Genomic DNA, 14,633 nt, shown 5'->3' on the forward strand with positions numbered 1-14,633 from the left:
TTTTGATTTTGTAATTTTTATTATTTTTTTATACATTACCCTATTATATCACTTACTTTTTCATAAATACACATGGACCCCGTCAGTGTATACTTTTGTAAAAAATATTCTGTTAATTATTTATTGTTTTTAACTTACTCATTGAATTTCATAAGAAGGTCTTTGGTTCAAACCTAAGGAAGACAAACAAGATGAAATATTGCATTGAATCCAAGAATTGTTTAAGGATATGCGTTTAGGCTCACCTAGAATAGGGATTCGAAAATTACATAATTCATATTCTCAATAACATTATGACATTCCCGGTTGAGAATGTAGATGTCATAGCGTTATACAAAGAAAGTACCATATAATGAAATTGCGTTTGTAGTCCAACGGTTAGGATAATTGCCTTCCAAGCAATAGACCGGTTCGACTCCGGCAAACGCATTACCTTTGCATTCGTTAAGCCTTCGAATTAAGCAAACCAAACATGCAGCCCAGAGCTTAATTTCTTAAGTTTGGCTTCTCGATTTAAGCAACCTTATGGACTAAACTCTTTATATTTTACCAGTTTGTAATTTTGATATCAATTTATTCACCTCTTAATATTTTTAAAATATCTACTAAAACAAGTTTGTTCAATCGGTTGTTGAAACTTGAAATGAAAGTTTCGTATTATTTGATTTTTGTAATTTTTATTATTTTTTCTACATTACCCTCTATTATATCACTTACTTTTTATAAATACACATGGACCCCGTCAGTGTATACTTTGTAAAAAATATTCTGTTAATTATTTATTGTTTTTAACTTACTCATTGAATTTCATAAGAAGGTCTTTGGTTGAACCTAAGGAAGACAAACAAGATGAAATATTGCATTGAATCCAAGAATTGTTTAAGGATATGCGCTTAGGCCTCACCTAGATATAGAGATTCGAAAATTACATAATTCATATTCTCAATAACATTATGACATTCCGGTTGAGAATGTAAATGTCATAGCGTTATACAAAGAAAGTACCATATAATGAAATTGCGTTTGTAGTCCAACGTTAGGATAATTGCCTTCCAAGCAATAGACCCGGTTCAACCCGGCAAGCATTACCTTTGCATTCGTTAAGCCTCTCGAATTAGCCCTAGAGCATAATTTCGTTAAGTTTGCTTCTCGATTTAAGCAACCCTAAGGACTAACTCTTTTCAAATTTAATAATTTATTATATAAATTCATTTATATATATTTTAAAATAAATTTATATTCACACTTCTATTAAACAAACTTTTATATTTTACCAGTTTGTAATTTTGATATCAATTTATTCACCTCTTAATATTTTTAAAATATCTACTAAAACAAGTTGGTTCAATCGGTTGTTGAAACTTGAAATGAAAGCTTCGTATTATTTTGATTTTTGTAATTTTTATTATTTGTTTATACATTACCCTCTATTATATCACTTACTTTTTCATAAATACACATGGACCCCGTCAGTGTATACTTTTGTAAAAAAATTTCTGTTAATTATTTATTGTTTTTAACTTACTCATTGAATTTCATAAGAAGGTCTTTGGTTCAAACCTAAGGAAGACAAACAAGATGAAATATTGCATTGAATCCAAGAATTGTTTTAAGGATATGCGTTTAGGCCTCACCTAGAAATAGGGATTCGAAAATTACATAATTCATATTCTCAATAACATTATGACATTCCCGGTTGAGAATGTAAATGTCATAGCGTTATACAAAGAAAGTACCATATAATGAAATTGCGTTTGTAGTCCAACGGTTAGGATAATTGCCTTCCAAGCAATAGACCCGGGTTCAACTCCCGGCAAACGCATTACCTTTGCATTCGTTAAGCCTCTCGAATTAGCCCTAGAGCATAATTTCGTTAAGTTTTGCTTCTCGATTTAAGCAACCCTAAGGACTAAACTCTCTTCAAATTTAATAATTTATTATATAATTAATTTATATATATTTTTTAAAATAAAATTTATATTCACACTTCCATTAAACAAACTTTTATATTTTACCAGTTTGTAATTTTGATATCAATTTATTCACTCTTAATATTTTTAAAATATCTACTAAAACAAGTTGGTTCAATCGGTTGTTGAAACTTGAAATGAAAGCTTTGTATTATTTTGATTTTTGTAATTTTTTTATATTTGTTTATACATTACCCTCTATTATATCACTTACTTTTTCATAAATACACATGGACCCGTCAGTGTATACTTTTGTAAAAAATTTCTGTTAATTATTTATTGTTTTTAACTTACTCATTGAATTTCATAAGAAGGTCTTTGGTTCAAACCTAAGGAAGACAAACAAGAAATATTGCATTGAATCCAAGATTGTTTAAGGATATGCGTTAGGCCTCACCTAGAAATAGGGATTCGAAAATTACATAATTCATATTCTCAATAACATTATGACATTCCGGTTGAGAATGTAATGTCATAGCGTTATACAAAGAAAGTACCATATAATGAAATTGCGTTTGTAGTCCAACGGTTAGGATAATTGCTTCCAAGCAATAGACCGGGTTCAACTCCCGGCAAACGCATTACCTTTGCATTCGTTAAGCCTCTCGAATTAGCCTAGAGCATAATTTCGTTAAGTTTTGCTTCTCGATTTAAGCAACCCTAAGGACTAAACTCTCTTCAAATTTAATAATTTATTATATAAATTCAATTTTATATATATTTTTTAAATAAAATTTATATTCACACTTCATTAAACAAACTTTTATATTTTACCAGTTTGTAATTTGATATCAATTTATTCACTCTTAATATTTTTAAAAATATCTACTAAAACAAGTTGGTTCAATCGGTTGTTGAAACTTGAAATGAAAGCTTTGTATTATTTTGATTTTTGTAATTTTTATTATTTTTTATACATTACCCTCTATTATATCACTTACTTTTTTCATAAATACACATGGACCCCGTCAGTGTATACTTTTGTAAAAATTTTCTGTTAATTATTTATTGTTTTTAACTTACTCATTGAATTTCATAAGAAGGTCTTTGGTTCAAACCTAAGGAAGACAAACAAGATGAAATATTGCATTGAATCCAAGAATTGTTTAAGGATATGCGTTTAGGCCTCACCTAGAAATAGGGATTCGAAAATTACATAATTCATATTCTCAATAACATTATGACATTCCCGGTTGAGAATGTAGATGTCATAGCGTTATACAAAGAAAGTACCATATAATGAAATTGTGTTTGTAGTCCAACGGTTAGGATAATTGCCTTCCGAGCAATAGACCTGGGTTCGACTCCCTGGCAAACGCATTACCTTTGCATTCGTTAAGCGTCTCGAATTACGCAAACCAACATGCAGCCCTAGTGCTTAATTTCGTTAAGTTCGCTTCTCGATTTAGCAACCTTCTGGACTAAACTCTTTTATATTTTACCAGTTTGTAATTTTGATATCAATTTATTCACCTCTTAATATTTTTAAAAATATCTACTAAAACAAGTTTGTTCAATCGGTTGTTGAAACTTGAAATGAAAGTTTCGTATTATTTGATTTTTGTAATTTTTATTATTTTTTTCTACATTACCCTCTATTATATCACTTACTTTTTAATAAATACACATAGACCCGTCAGTGTATACTTTTGTAAAAAATATTCTGTTAATTATTTATTGTTTTTAACTTACTCATTGGAATTTCATAAGAAGGTCTTTGGTTCGAAACCTAAGGAAGACAAACAAGATGAAATATTGCATTGAATCCAAGAATTGTTTAAGGATATGCGCTTAGGCCTCACCTAGATATAGAGATTCGAAAATTACATAATTCATATTCTCAATAACATTATGACATTCCCGGTTGAGAATGTAAATGTCATAGCGTTATAAAAAGAAAGTACCATATAATGAAATTGTGTTTGTAGTCCAACGGTTAGGATAATTGCCTTCCAAGCAATAGACCCGGGTTCAACTCCCGGCAAACGCATTACCTTTGCATTCGTTAAGCCTCTCGAATTAAGCAAGCCGTAGAGCGTAATTTCGTTAAGTTTTGCTTCTCGATTTAAGCAACCCTATGGACTAAACTCTTTTCAAATTTAATAATTTATTATATAAATTCCATTTTATATATATATTTTTTAAATAAAATTTATATTCACACTTCTATTAAACAAATTTTATATTTTACCAGTTTCTAATTTTGATATCAATTTATTCACCTCTTAATATTTTTAAAATATCAACTAAAACAAGTTGGTTCAATTGGTTGTTGAAACTTGAAATGAATGCTTCGTATTATTTTGATTTTTGTAATTTTTATTATTTTTTTATACATTACCCTCTATTATATCACTTAATTTTTCATAAATACACATGGACCCCGTGAGTGTATACTTTTGTAAAAAATATTCTTTTAATTATTTATTGTTTTTAACTTACTCATTGAATTTCATAAGAAGGTCTTTGGTTCAAACCTATGGAAGACAAACAAGAAGAAATATTGCACTGAATCCAAGAATTGTTTAAGGATATGCATTTAGGTCTCACCTAGATATAGGGATTCGAAAATTACATAATTCACATTCTCAATAACATTATGACATCCCCGGTTGAGAATGTAGATGTCATAGCATTATACAAAGAAAGTACCATATAATGAAATTGCGTTTGTAGACCAACGGTTAGGATAATTGCCTTCCAAGCAATAGACCTTGGTTCGACTCCCGACAAACGCATTACCTTTGCATTCGTTAGGCCCCTCGAATTAAGCAAACCAAACATGCAGCCCCAGAGCTTAATTTCTAAGTTTGGCTTCTCGATTTAAGCAACCTTCTGGACTAAACTCTTTTATATTTTACCAGTTTGTAATTTTGATATGAATTTATTCACCTCTTAATATTTTTAAGATATCTACTAAAACAAGTTTGTTCAATCGGTTGTTGAAACTTGAAATGAAAGTTTCGTATTACTTGATTTTTGTAATTTTTATTACTTTTTTCTACATTACCCTCTATTATATCACTTACTTTTTAGTAAATATACATGGACCCCTTCAGTGTTTACTTTTGTAACAAAATATTCTGTTAATTATTTATTGTTTTTAACTTACTCATTGAATTTCATAAGAAGGTCTTTGGTTTGAACCTAAGGAAGACAAACAAGATGAAATATTGCATTGAATCCAAGAATTGTTTAAGGATATGCGCTTAGGCCTCACCTAGATATAGAGATTCGAAAATTACATAATTCATATTCTCAATAACATTATGACATTTCCGGTTGAGAATGTAAATGTCATAGCGTTATACAAAGAAAGTACCATATAATGAAATTGCGTTTGTAGTCCAACGGTTAGGATAAATGCCTTCCAAGCAATAGACCCGGGTTCAACCCCGGCAACCGCATTACCTTTGCATTCGTTAAGCCTCTCGAATTAGCCCTAGAGCATAATTTCGTTAAGTTTTGCTTCTCGATTTAAGCAACCCTAAGGACTAAACTCTCTTCAAATTTAATAATTTATTATATAAATTCAATTTTATACATATATTTTTAAAATAAAATTTATATTCACACTTCCATTAAACAAACTTTTATATTTTACCAGTTTGTAATATTGATATCAATTTATTCACCTCTTAATATTTTTAAAATATCTACTAAAACAAGTTGGTTCAATCGGTTGTTGAAACTTGAAATGAAAGCTTTGTATTATTTTGATTTTTGTAATTTTTATTGTTTGTTTATACATTACCCTCTATTATATCACTTACTTTTTCATAAATACACATGGACCCCGTCAGTGTATACTTTTGTAAAAAAATTTCTGTTAATTACTTATTGTTTTTAACTTACTCATTGAATTTCATAAGAAGGTCTTTGGTTCAAACCTAAGGAAGACAAACAAGAAGAAATATTGCATTGAATCCAAGGATTGTTTAAGGATATGCGTTTAGGCATCACCTAGAAATAGGGATTCGAAAATTACATAATTCATATTCTCAATAACATTATGACATTCCCGGTTGAGAATGTAAATGTCATAGTGTTATACAAAGAAAGTACCATATAATGAAATTGCGTTTGTAGTCCAACGGTTAGGATAATTGCCTTCCAAGCAATAGACCCGGGTTCAACTCCCGGCAAACGCATTACCTTTGCATTCGTTAAGCCTCTCGAATTAGCCCTAGAGCATAATTTCGTTAAGTTTTGCTTCTCGATTTAAGCAACCCTAAGGACTAAACTCTCTTCAAATTTAATAATTTATTATATAAATTCAATTTTATATATATTTTTTTAAAATAAAATTTATATTCACACTTCCATTAAACAAACTTTTATATTTTACCAGTTTGTAATTTTGATATCAATTTATTCAACTCTTAATATTTTTAAAATATCTACTAAAACAAGTTGGTTCAATCGGTTGTTGAAACTTGAAATGAAAGCTTTGTATTATTTTGATTTTTGTAATTTTTATTATTTGTTTATACATTACCCTTTATTATATCACTTACTTTTTCATAAATACACATGGACCCCGTCAGTGTATACTTTTGTAAAAAATTTTCTGTTAATTATTTATTGTTTTTAACTTACTCATTGAATTTCATAAGAAGGTCTTTGGTTCAAACCTAAGGAAGACAAACAAGAAGAAATATTGCATTGAATCCAAGGATTGTTTAAGGATATGCGTTTAGGCGTCACCTAGAAATAGGGATTCGAAAATTACATAATTCATATTCTCAATAACATTATGACATTCCCGATTGAGAATGTAAATGTCATAGTGTTATACAAAGAAAGTACCATATAATGAAATTGCGTTTGTAGTCCAACGGTTAGGATAATTGCCTTCCAAGCAATAGACCCGGGTTCAACTCTCGGCAAACGCATTACCTTTGCATTCGTTAAGCCTCTCGAATTAGTCCTAGAGCATAATTTCGTTAAGTTTTGCTTCTCCATTTAAGCAACCCTAAGGACTAAACTCTCTTCAAATTTAATAATTTATTATATAAATTCAATTTTATATATATTTTTTTAAAATAAAATTTATATTCACACTTCCATTAAACAAACTTTTATATTTTACCAGTTTGTAATTTTGATATCAATTTATTCAACTCTTAATATTTTTAAAATATCTACTAAAACAAGTTGGTTCAATCGGTTGTTGAAACTTGAAATGAAAGCTTTGTATTATTTTGATTTTTGTAATTTTTATTATTTGTTTATACATTACCCTTTATAATATCACTTACTTTTTCATAAATACACATGGACCCCGTCAGTGTATACTTTTGTAAAAAATTTTCTGTTAATTATTTATTGTTTTTAACTTACTCATTGAATTTCATAAGAAGGTCTTTGGTTCAAACCTAAGGAAGACAAACAAGAAGAAATATTGCATTGAATCCAAGGATTGTTTAAGGATATGTATTTAGGCCTCACCTAGAAATAGGGATTCGAAAATTACATAATTCATATTCTCAATAACATTATGACATTCCCGGTTGAGAATGTAGATGTCATAGCGTTATACAAAGAAAGTACCATATAATGAAATTGCGTTTGTAGTCCAACGGTTAGGATAATTGCCTTCCAAGCAATAGACCTGGGTTCAACTCCTGGCAAACGCATTACCTTTGCATTCGTTAAGCCTCTCGAATTACGCAAACCAAACATGCAGCCCTAGTGCTTAATTTCGTTAAGTTTCGCTTCTCGATTTACGCAACCTTATGGACTAAACTCTTTTATATTTTACCAGTTTGTAATTTTGATATCAATTTATTCACCTCTTAATATTTTTAAAATATCTACTAAAACAAGTTTGTTCAATCGGTTGTTGAAACTTGAAATGAAAGTTTCGTATTATTTGATTTTTGTAATTTTTATTATTTTTTTCTACATTACCCTCTATTATATCACTCACTTTTTAATAAATACACATAGACTCCGTCAGTGTATACTTTTGTAAAAAATATTCTGTTAATTATTTATTGTTTTTAACTTACTCATTGAATTTCATAAGAAGGTCTTTGGTTCAAACCTAAGGAAGACAAACAAGATGAAATATTGCATTGAATCCAAGAATTGTTTAAGGATATGCGTTTAGGCCTCACCTAGAAATAGGGATTCGAAAATTACATAATTCATATTCTCAATAACATTATGACATTCCCGGTTGAGAATGTAGATGTCATAGCGTTATACAAAGAAAGTACCATATAATGAAATTGTGTTTGTAGTCCAACGGTTAGGATAATTGCCTTCCGAGCAATAGACCTGGGTTCGACTCCTGGCAAACGCATTACCTTTGCATTCGTTAAGCCTGTCGAATTAAGCAAACCAAACATGCAGCCTTAGAGCTTAATTTCGTTAAGTTTCGCTTCTCGATTTAAGCAACCTTATGGACTAAAACTCTTTTATATTTTACCAATTTATAATTTTGATATCAATTTATTCACCTCTTAATATTTTTAAAATATCTACTAAAACAAGTTGGTTCAATCGGTTGTTGAAACTTGAATTGAAAGCTTCGTATTATTTTGATTTTTGTAATTTTTATTATTTGTTTATACATTACTCTCTATTATATCACTTACTTTTTCATAAATACACATGGACCCCGTCAGTGTATACTTTTGTAAAAAATATTCTGTTAATTATTTATTGTTTTTAACTTACTCATTGAATTTAATAAGAAGGTCTTTGGTTCGAACCTAAGGAAGACAAACAAGATGAAATATTGCATTGAATCCAAGAATTGTTTAAGGATATGCGCTTAGGCCTCACCTAGATATAGAGATTCGAAAATTACATAATTCATATTCTCAATAACATTATGAATTCCCGGTTGAGAATGTAATGTCATAGCGTTATACAAAGAAAGTACCATATAATGAAATTGCGTTTGTAGTCCAACGGTTAGGATAATTGCCTTCCAAGCAATAGACCCGGGTCCAACTCCCGGCAAACGCATTACCTTTGCATTCGTTAAGCCTCTCGAATTAGCCCTAGAGCATAATTTCGTTAAGTTTGCTTCTCGATTTAAGCAACCCTATGGACTAAACTCTTTTCAAATTTAATAATTTATTATATAAATTCCATTTTATATATATTTTTTAAATAAAATTTATATTCACACTTCTATTAAACAAACTTTTATATTTTACCAGTTTGTAATTTTGATATCAATTTATTCACCTCTTAATATTTTTAAAATAGCTACTAAAACAAGTTGGTTCAATCGGTTCTTGAAACTTGAAATGAAAGCTTCGTATTATTTTGATTTTTGTAATTTTTATTATTCGTTTATACATTACCCTCTATTATATCACTTACTTTTTCATAAATACACAATGGACCCCGTCAGTGTATTACTTTTGTAAAAAATATTCTGTTAATTATTTATTGTTTTTAACTTACTCATTGAATTTCATAAGAAGGTCTTTGGTTTGAACCTAAGGAAGACAAACAAGATGAAATATTGCATTGAATCCAAGAATTGTTTAAGGATATGCGCTTAGGCCTCACCTAGATATAGAGATTCGAAAATTACATAATTCATATTCTCAATAACATTATGACATTTCCGGTTGAGAATGTAAATGTCATAGCGTTATACAAAGAAAGTACCATATAATGAAATTGCGTTTGTAGTCCAACGGTTAGGATAAATGCCTTCCAAGCAATAGACCCGGGTTCAACCCCGGCAACCGCATTACCTTTGCATTCGTTAAGCTCTCGAATTAGCCCTAGAGCATAATTTCGTTAAGTTTTGCTTCTCGATTTAAGCAACCTAAGGACTAAACTCTCTTCAAATTTAATAATTTATTATATAAATTCAATTTTATATATATTTTTAAAATAAAATTTATATTCACACTTCCATTAAACAAACTTTTATATTTTACCAGTTTGTAATATTGATATCAATTTATTCACCTCTTAATATTTTTAAAATATCTACTAAAACAAGTTGGTTCAATCGGTTGTTGAAACTTGAAATGAAAGCTTTGTATTATTTTGATTTTTGTAATTTTTATTGTTTGTTTATACATTACCCTCTATTATATCACTTACTTTTTCATAAATACACATGGACCCCGTCAGTGTATACTTTTGTAAAAAAATTTCTGTTAATTACTTATTGTTTTTAACTTACTCATTGAATTTCATAAGAAGGTCTTTGGTTCAAACCTAAGGAAGACAAACAAGAAGAAATATTGCATTGAATCCAAGGATTGTTTAAGGATATGCGTTTAGGCTCACCTAGAAATAGGGATTCGAAAATTACATAATTCATATTCTCAATAACATTATGACATTCCGGTTGAGAATGTAAATGTCATAGCGTTATACAAAGAAAGTACCATATAATGAAATTGCGTTTGTAGTCCAACGGTTAGGATAATTGCCTTCCAAGCAATAGACCGGGTTCAACTCCCGGCAAACGCATTACCTTTGCATTCGTTAAGCCTCTCGAATTAGCTTGCTTAATTTCGTAAGTTTGGCTTCTCGATTTAAGCAACTTCTGGACTAAACTCTTTTATATTTTACAGTTTAATTTTGATATCAATTTATTCACCTCTTAATATTTTTAAATATCTACTAAAAAGTTTGTTCAATCGGTTGTTGAAACTTGAAATGAAAGTTTCGTATTATTTGATTTTTGTAATTTTTATTATTTTTTCTACATTACCCTCTATTATATCACTTACTTTTTATAAATACACATGGACCCCCAGTGTATACTTTTGTAAAAAATATTCTGTTAATTATTTATTGTTTTTAACTTACTCATTGAATTTCATAAGAAGGTCTTTGGTTCAAACCTAAGGAAGACAAACAAGATGAAATATTGCATTGAATCAAGAATTGTTTAAGGATATGCGTTTAGGCCTCACCTAGAATAGAGATTCGAAAATTACATAATTCATATTCTCAATAACATTATGACATTCCGGTTGAGAATGTAAATGTCATAGCGTTATACAAAGAAAGTACCATATAATGAAATTGCGTTTGTAGTCCAACGGTTAGGATAATTGCCTTCCAAGCAATAGACCCGGGTTCAACCCGGCAAACGCATTACCTTTGCATTCGTTAAGCCTCTCGAATTAGCCCTAGAGCATAATTTCGTTAAGTTTTGCTTCTCGATTTAAGCAACCCTAAGGACTAAACTCTCTTCAAATTTAATAATTTATTATATAAATTCAATTTTATATATATATTTTTAAAATAAAATTTATATTCACACTTCATTAAACAAACTTTTATATTTTACCAGTTTGTAATTTGATATCAATTTATTCACCTCTTAATATTTTTAAAATATCTACTAAAACAAGTTGGTTCAATCGGTTGTTGAAACTTGAAATGAAAGCTTTGTATTATTTTGATTTTTGTAATTTTTATTATTTGTTTATACATTACCCTCTATTATATCACTTACTTTTTCATAAATACACATGGACCCCGTCAGTGTATACTTTTGTAAAAAATATTCTGTTAATTATTTATTGTTTTTAACTTACTCATTGAATTTCATAAGAAGGTCTTTGGTTCAAACCTAAGGAAGACAAACAAGAAGAAATATTGCATTGAATCCAAGAATTGTTTAAGGATATGCGTTTAGGCCTCACCTAGAAATAGGGATTCGAAAATTACATAATTCATATTCTCAATAACATTATGACATTCCCGGTTGAGAATGTATGTCATAGCGTTATACAAAGAAAGTACCATATAATGAAATTGCGTTTGTAGTCCAACGGTTAGGATAATTGCCTTCCAAGCAATAGACCCGGGTTCAACTCCCGGCAAACGCATTACCTTTGCATTCGTTAAGCCTCTCGAATTAGCCCTAGAGCATAATTTCGTTAAGTTTTGCTTCTCGATTTAAGCAACCCTAAGGACTAAACTCTCTTCAATTTAATAATTTATTATATAAATTCAATTTTATATATATTTTTTTTAAAATAAAATTTATATTCACACTTCCATTAAACAAACTTTTATATTTTACCAGTTTGTAATTTTGATATCAATTTATTCACTCTTAATATTTTTAAAATATCTACTAAAAGTTGGTTCAATCGGTTGTTGAAACTTGAAATGAAAGCTTTGTATTATTTTGATTTTTGTAATTTTTATTATTTGTTTATACATTACCCTCTATTATATCACTTACTTTTTCATAAATACACATGGACCCCGTCAGTGTATACTTTTGTAAAAAATTTCTGTTAATTATTTATTGTTTTTAACTTACTCATTGAATTTCATAAGAAGGTCTTTGGTTCAACCTAAGGAAGACAAACAGATGAAATATTGCATTGAATCCAAGAATTGTTTAAGGATATGCGTTTAGGCCTCACCTAGAAATAGGGATTCGAAAATTACATAATTCATATTCTCAATAACATTATGACATTCCCGGTTGAGAATGTAAATGTCATAGCGTTATACAAAGAAAGTACCATATAATGAAATTGCGTTTGTAGTCCAACGGTTAGGATAATTGCCTTCCAAGCAATAGACCCGGGGTTCAACTCGGCAAACGCATTACCTTTGCATTCGTTAAGCCTCTCGAATTAGCCTAGAGCATAATTTCGTTAAGTTTTGCTTCTCGATTTAAGCAACCCTAAGGACTAAACTCTCTTCAAATTTAATAATTTATTATATAAATTCAATTTTATATATATTTTTTTAAAATAAAATTTATATTCACACTTCCATTAAACAAACTTTTATATTTTACCAGTTTGTAATTTTGATATCAATTTATTCACCTCTTAATATTTTTAAAATATCTACTAAAACAAGTTGGTTCAATCGGTTGTTGAAACTTGAAATGAAAGCTTTGTATTATTTTGATTTTTGTAATTTTTATTATTTGTTTATACATTACCCTCTATTATATCACTTACTTTTTCATAAATACACATGGACCCCGTCAGTGTATACTTTTGTAAAAAATTTCTGTTAATTATTTATTGTTTTTAACTTACTCTCATTGAATTTCATAAGAAGGTCTTTGGTTCAAACCTAAGGAAGACAAACAAGAAGAAATATTGCATTGAATCCAAGATTGTTTAAGGATATGCGTTTAGGCCTCACCTAGAAATAGGGATTCGAAAATTACAAATTCATATTCTCAATAACATTATGACATTCCCGGTTGAGAATGTAGATGTCATAGCGTTATACAAAGAAAGTACCATATAATGAAATTGCGTTTGTAGTCCAACGGTTAGGATAATTGCCTTCCAAGCAATAGACCTGGGTTCAACTCCCGGCAAACGCATTACCTTTGCATTCGTTAAGCCTCTCGAATTACGCAAACCAACATGCAGCCCTAGAGCTTAATTTCGTTAAGTTTCGCTTCTCGATTTAAAACCTTATGGACTAAACTCTTTTATATTTTACCAGTTTGTAATTTTGATATCAATTTATTCACCTCTTAATATTTTTAAAATATCTACTAAAACAAGTTTGTTCAATCGGTTGTTGAAACTTGAAATGAAAGTTTCGTATTATTTGATTTTTGTAATTTTTATTATTTTTTTCTACATTACCTCTATTATATCACTTACTTTTTCATAAATACACATGGACCCGTCAGTGTATACTTTTGTAAAAAATATTCTGTTAATTATTTATTGTTTTTAACTTACTCATTGAATTTCATAAGAAGGTCTTTGGTTCAAACCTAAGGAAGACAAACAAGATGAAATATTGCATTGAATCAAGAATTGTTTAAGGATATGCGTTTAGGCCTCACCTAGAAATAGGGATTCGAAATTACATAATTCATATTCTCAATAACATTATGACATTCCCGGTTGAGAATGTAGATGTCATAGCGTTATACAAAGAAAGTACCATATAATGAAATTGTGTTTGTAGTCCAACGGTTAGGATAATTGCCTTCCAAGCAATAGACCTGGGTTCGACTCCTGGCAAACGCATTACCTTTGCATTCGTTAAGCCTCTCGAATTAAGCAAACCAAACATGCAGCCTAGAGCTTAATTTCGTTAAGTTTCGCTTCTCGATTTAAGCAACCTTATGGACTAAACTCTTTTATATTTTACCAGTTTGTAATTTTGATATCAATTTATTCACCTCTTAATATTTTTAAAATATCTACTAAAACAAGTTGGTTCAATCGGTTGTTGAAACTTGAAATGAAAGCTTCGTATTATTTTGATTTTTGTAATTTTTATTATTTGTTTATACATTACCTCTATTATATCACTTACTTTTTCATAAATACACATGGACCCCGTCAGTGTATACTTTTGTAAAAAATATTCTGTTAATTATTTATTGTTTTTAACTTACTCATTGAATTTCATAAGAAGGTCTTTGGTTCGAACCTAAGGAACAAACAAGATGAAATATTGCATTGAATCCAAGAATTGTTTAAGGATATGCGCTTAGGCCTCACTAGATATAGAGATTCGAAAATTACATAATTCATATTCTCAATAACATTATGAAATTCCCGGTTGAGAATGTAAATGTCATAGCGTTATACAAAGAAAGTACCATATAATGAAATTGCGTTTGTAGTCCAACGGTTAGGATAATTGCCTTCCAAGCAATAGACCCGGGTCCAACTCCCGGCAAACGCATTACCTTTGCATTCGTTAAGC

General features: G+C 29.5%; 11 non-coding genes across 11 annotated transcripts; all 11 read left to right on the forward strand.

Moving 5' to 3' along the window:
• The first annotated feature begins 1,750 nt into the window (after positions 1-1,750).
• On the forward strand, positions 1,751-1,822 carry TRNAG-UCC. Its single transcript has one exon. It is a non-coding gene; the product is annotated as a tRNA-Gly (tRNA).
• Positions 1,823-3,888: 2,066 nt separating this feature from the next.
• Positions 3,889-3,960, forward strand: TRNAG-UCC. The gene has a single exon. It is a non-coding gene; the product is annotated as a tRNA-Gly (tRNA).
• A 2,089-nt stretch (positions 3,961-6,049) lies between these two features.
• Positions 6,050-6,121, forward strand: TRNAG-UCC. Its single transcript has one exon. It is a non-coding gene; the product is annotated as a tRNA-Gly (tRNA).
• Positions 6,122-6,793: 672 nt separating this feature from the next.
• TRNAG-UCC lies at positions 6,794-6,865 on the forward strand. The gene has a single exon. It is a non-coding gene; the product is annotated as a tRNA-Gly (tRNA).
• A 672-nt stretch (positions 6,866-7,537) lies between these two features.
• TRNAG-UCC lies at positions 7,538-7,609 on the forward strand. The gene has a single exon. It is a non-coding gene; the product is annotated as a tRNA-Gly (tRNA).
• Positions 7,610-8,879: 1,270 nt separating this feature from the next.
• TRNAG-UCC lies at positions 8,880-8,951 on the forward strand. The gene has a single exon. It is a non-coding gene; the product is annotated as a tRNA-Gly (tRNA).
• A 1,408-nt stretch (positions 8,952-10,359) lies between these two features.
• Positions 10,360-10,430, forward strand: TRNAG-UCC. Its single transcript has one exon. It is a non-coding gene; the product is annotated as a tRNA-Gly (tRNA).
• Positions 10,431-10,993: 563 nt separating this feature from the next.
• Positions 10,994-11,063, forward strand: TRNAG-UCC. The gene has a single exon. It is a non-coding gene; the product is annotated as a tRNA-Gly (tRNA).
• Positions 11,064-11,731: 668 nt separating this feature from the next.
• TRNAG-UCC lies at positions 11,732-11,803 on the forward strand. Its single transcript has one exon. It is a non-coding gene; the product is annotated as a tRNA-Gly (tRNA).
• Positions 11,804-13,209: 1,406 nt separating this feature from the next.
• Positions 13,210-13,281, forward strand: TRNAG-UCC. Its single transcript has one exon. It is a non-coding gene; the product is annotated as a tRNA-Gly (tRNA).
• A 1,259-nt stretch (positions 13,282-14,540) lies between these two features.
• Positions 14,541-14,612, forward strand: TRNAG-UCC. Its single transcript has one exon. It is a non-coding gene; the product is annotated as a tRNA-Gly (tRNA).
• The last annotated feature ends 21 nt before the right edge of the window (positions 14,613-14,633 follow it).

Source organism: Ipomoea nil, unplaced genomic scaffold, assembly GCF_001879475.1.
Source record: "Ipomoea nil cultivar Tokyo-kokei standard unplaced genomic scaffold, Asagao_1.1 scaffold1501, whole genome shotgun sequence".
NCBI classification, from domain to species: Eukaryota; Viridiplantae; Streptophyta; class Magnoliopsida; order Solanales; family Convolvulaceae; genus Ipomoea; species Ipomoea nil.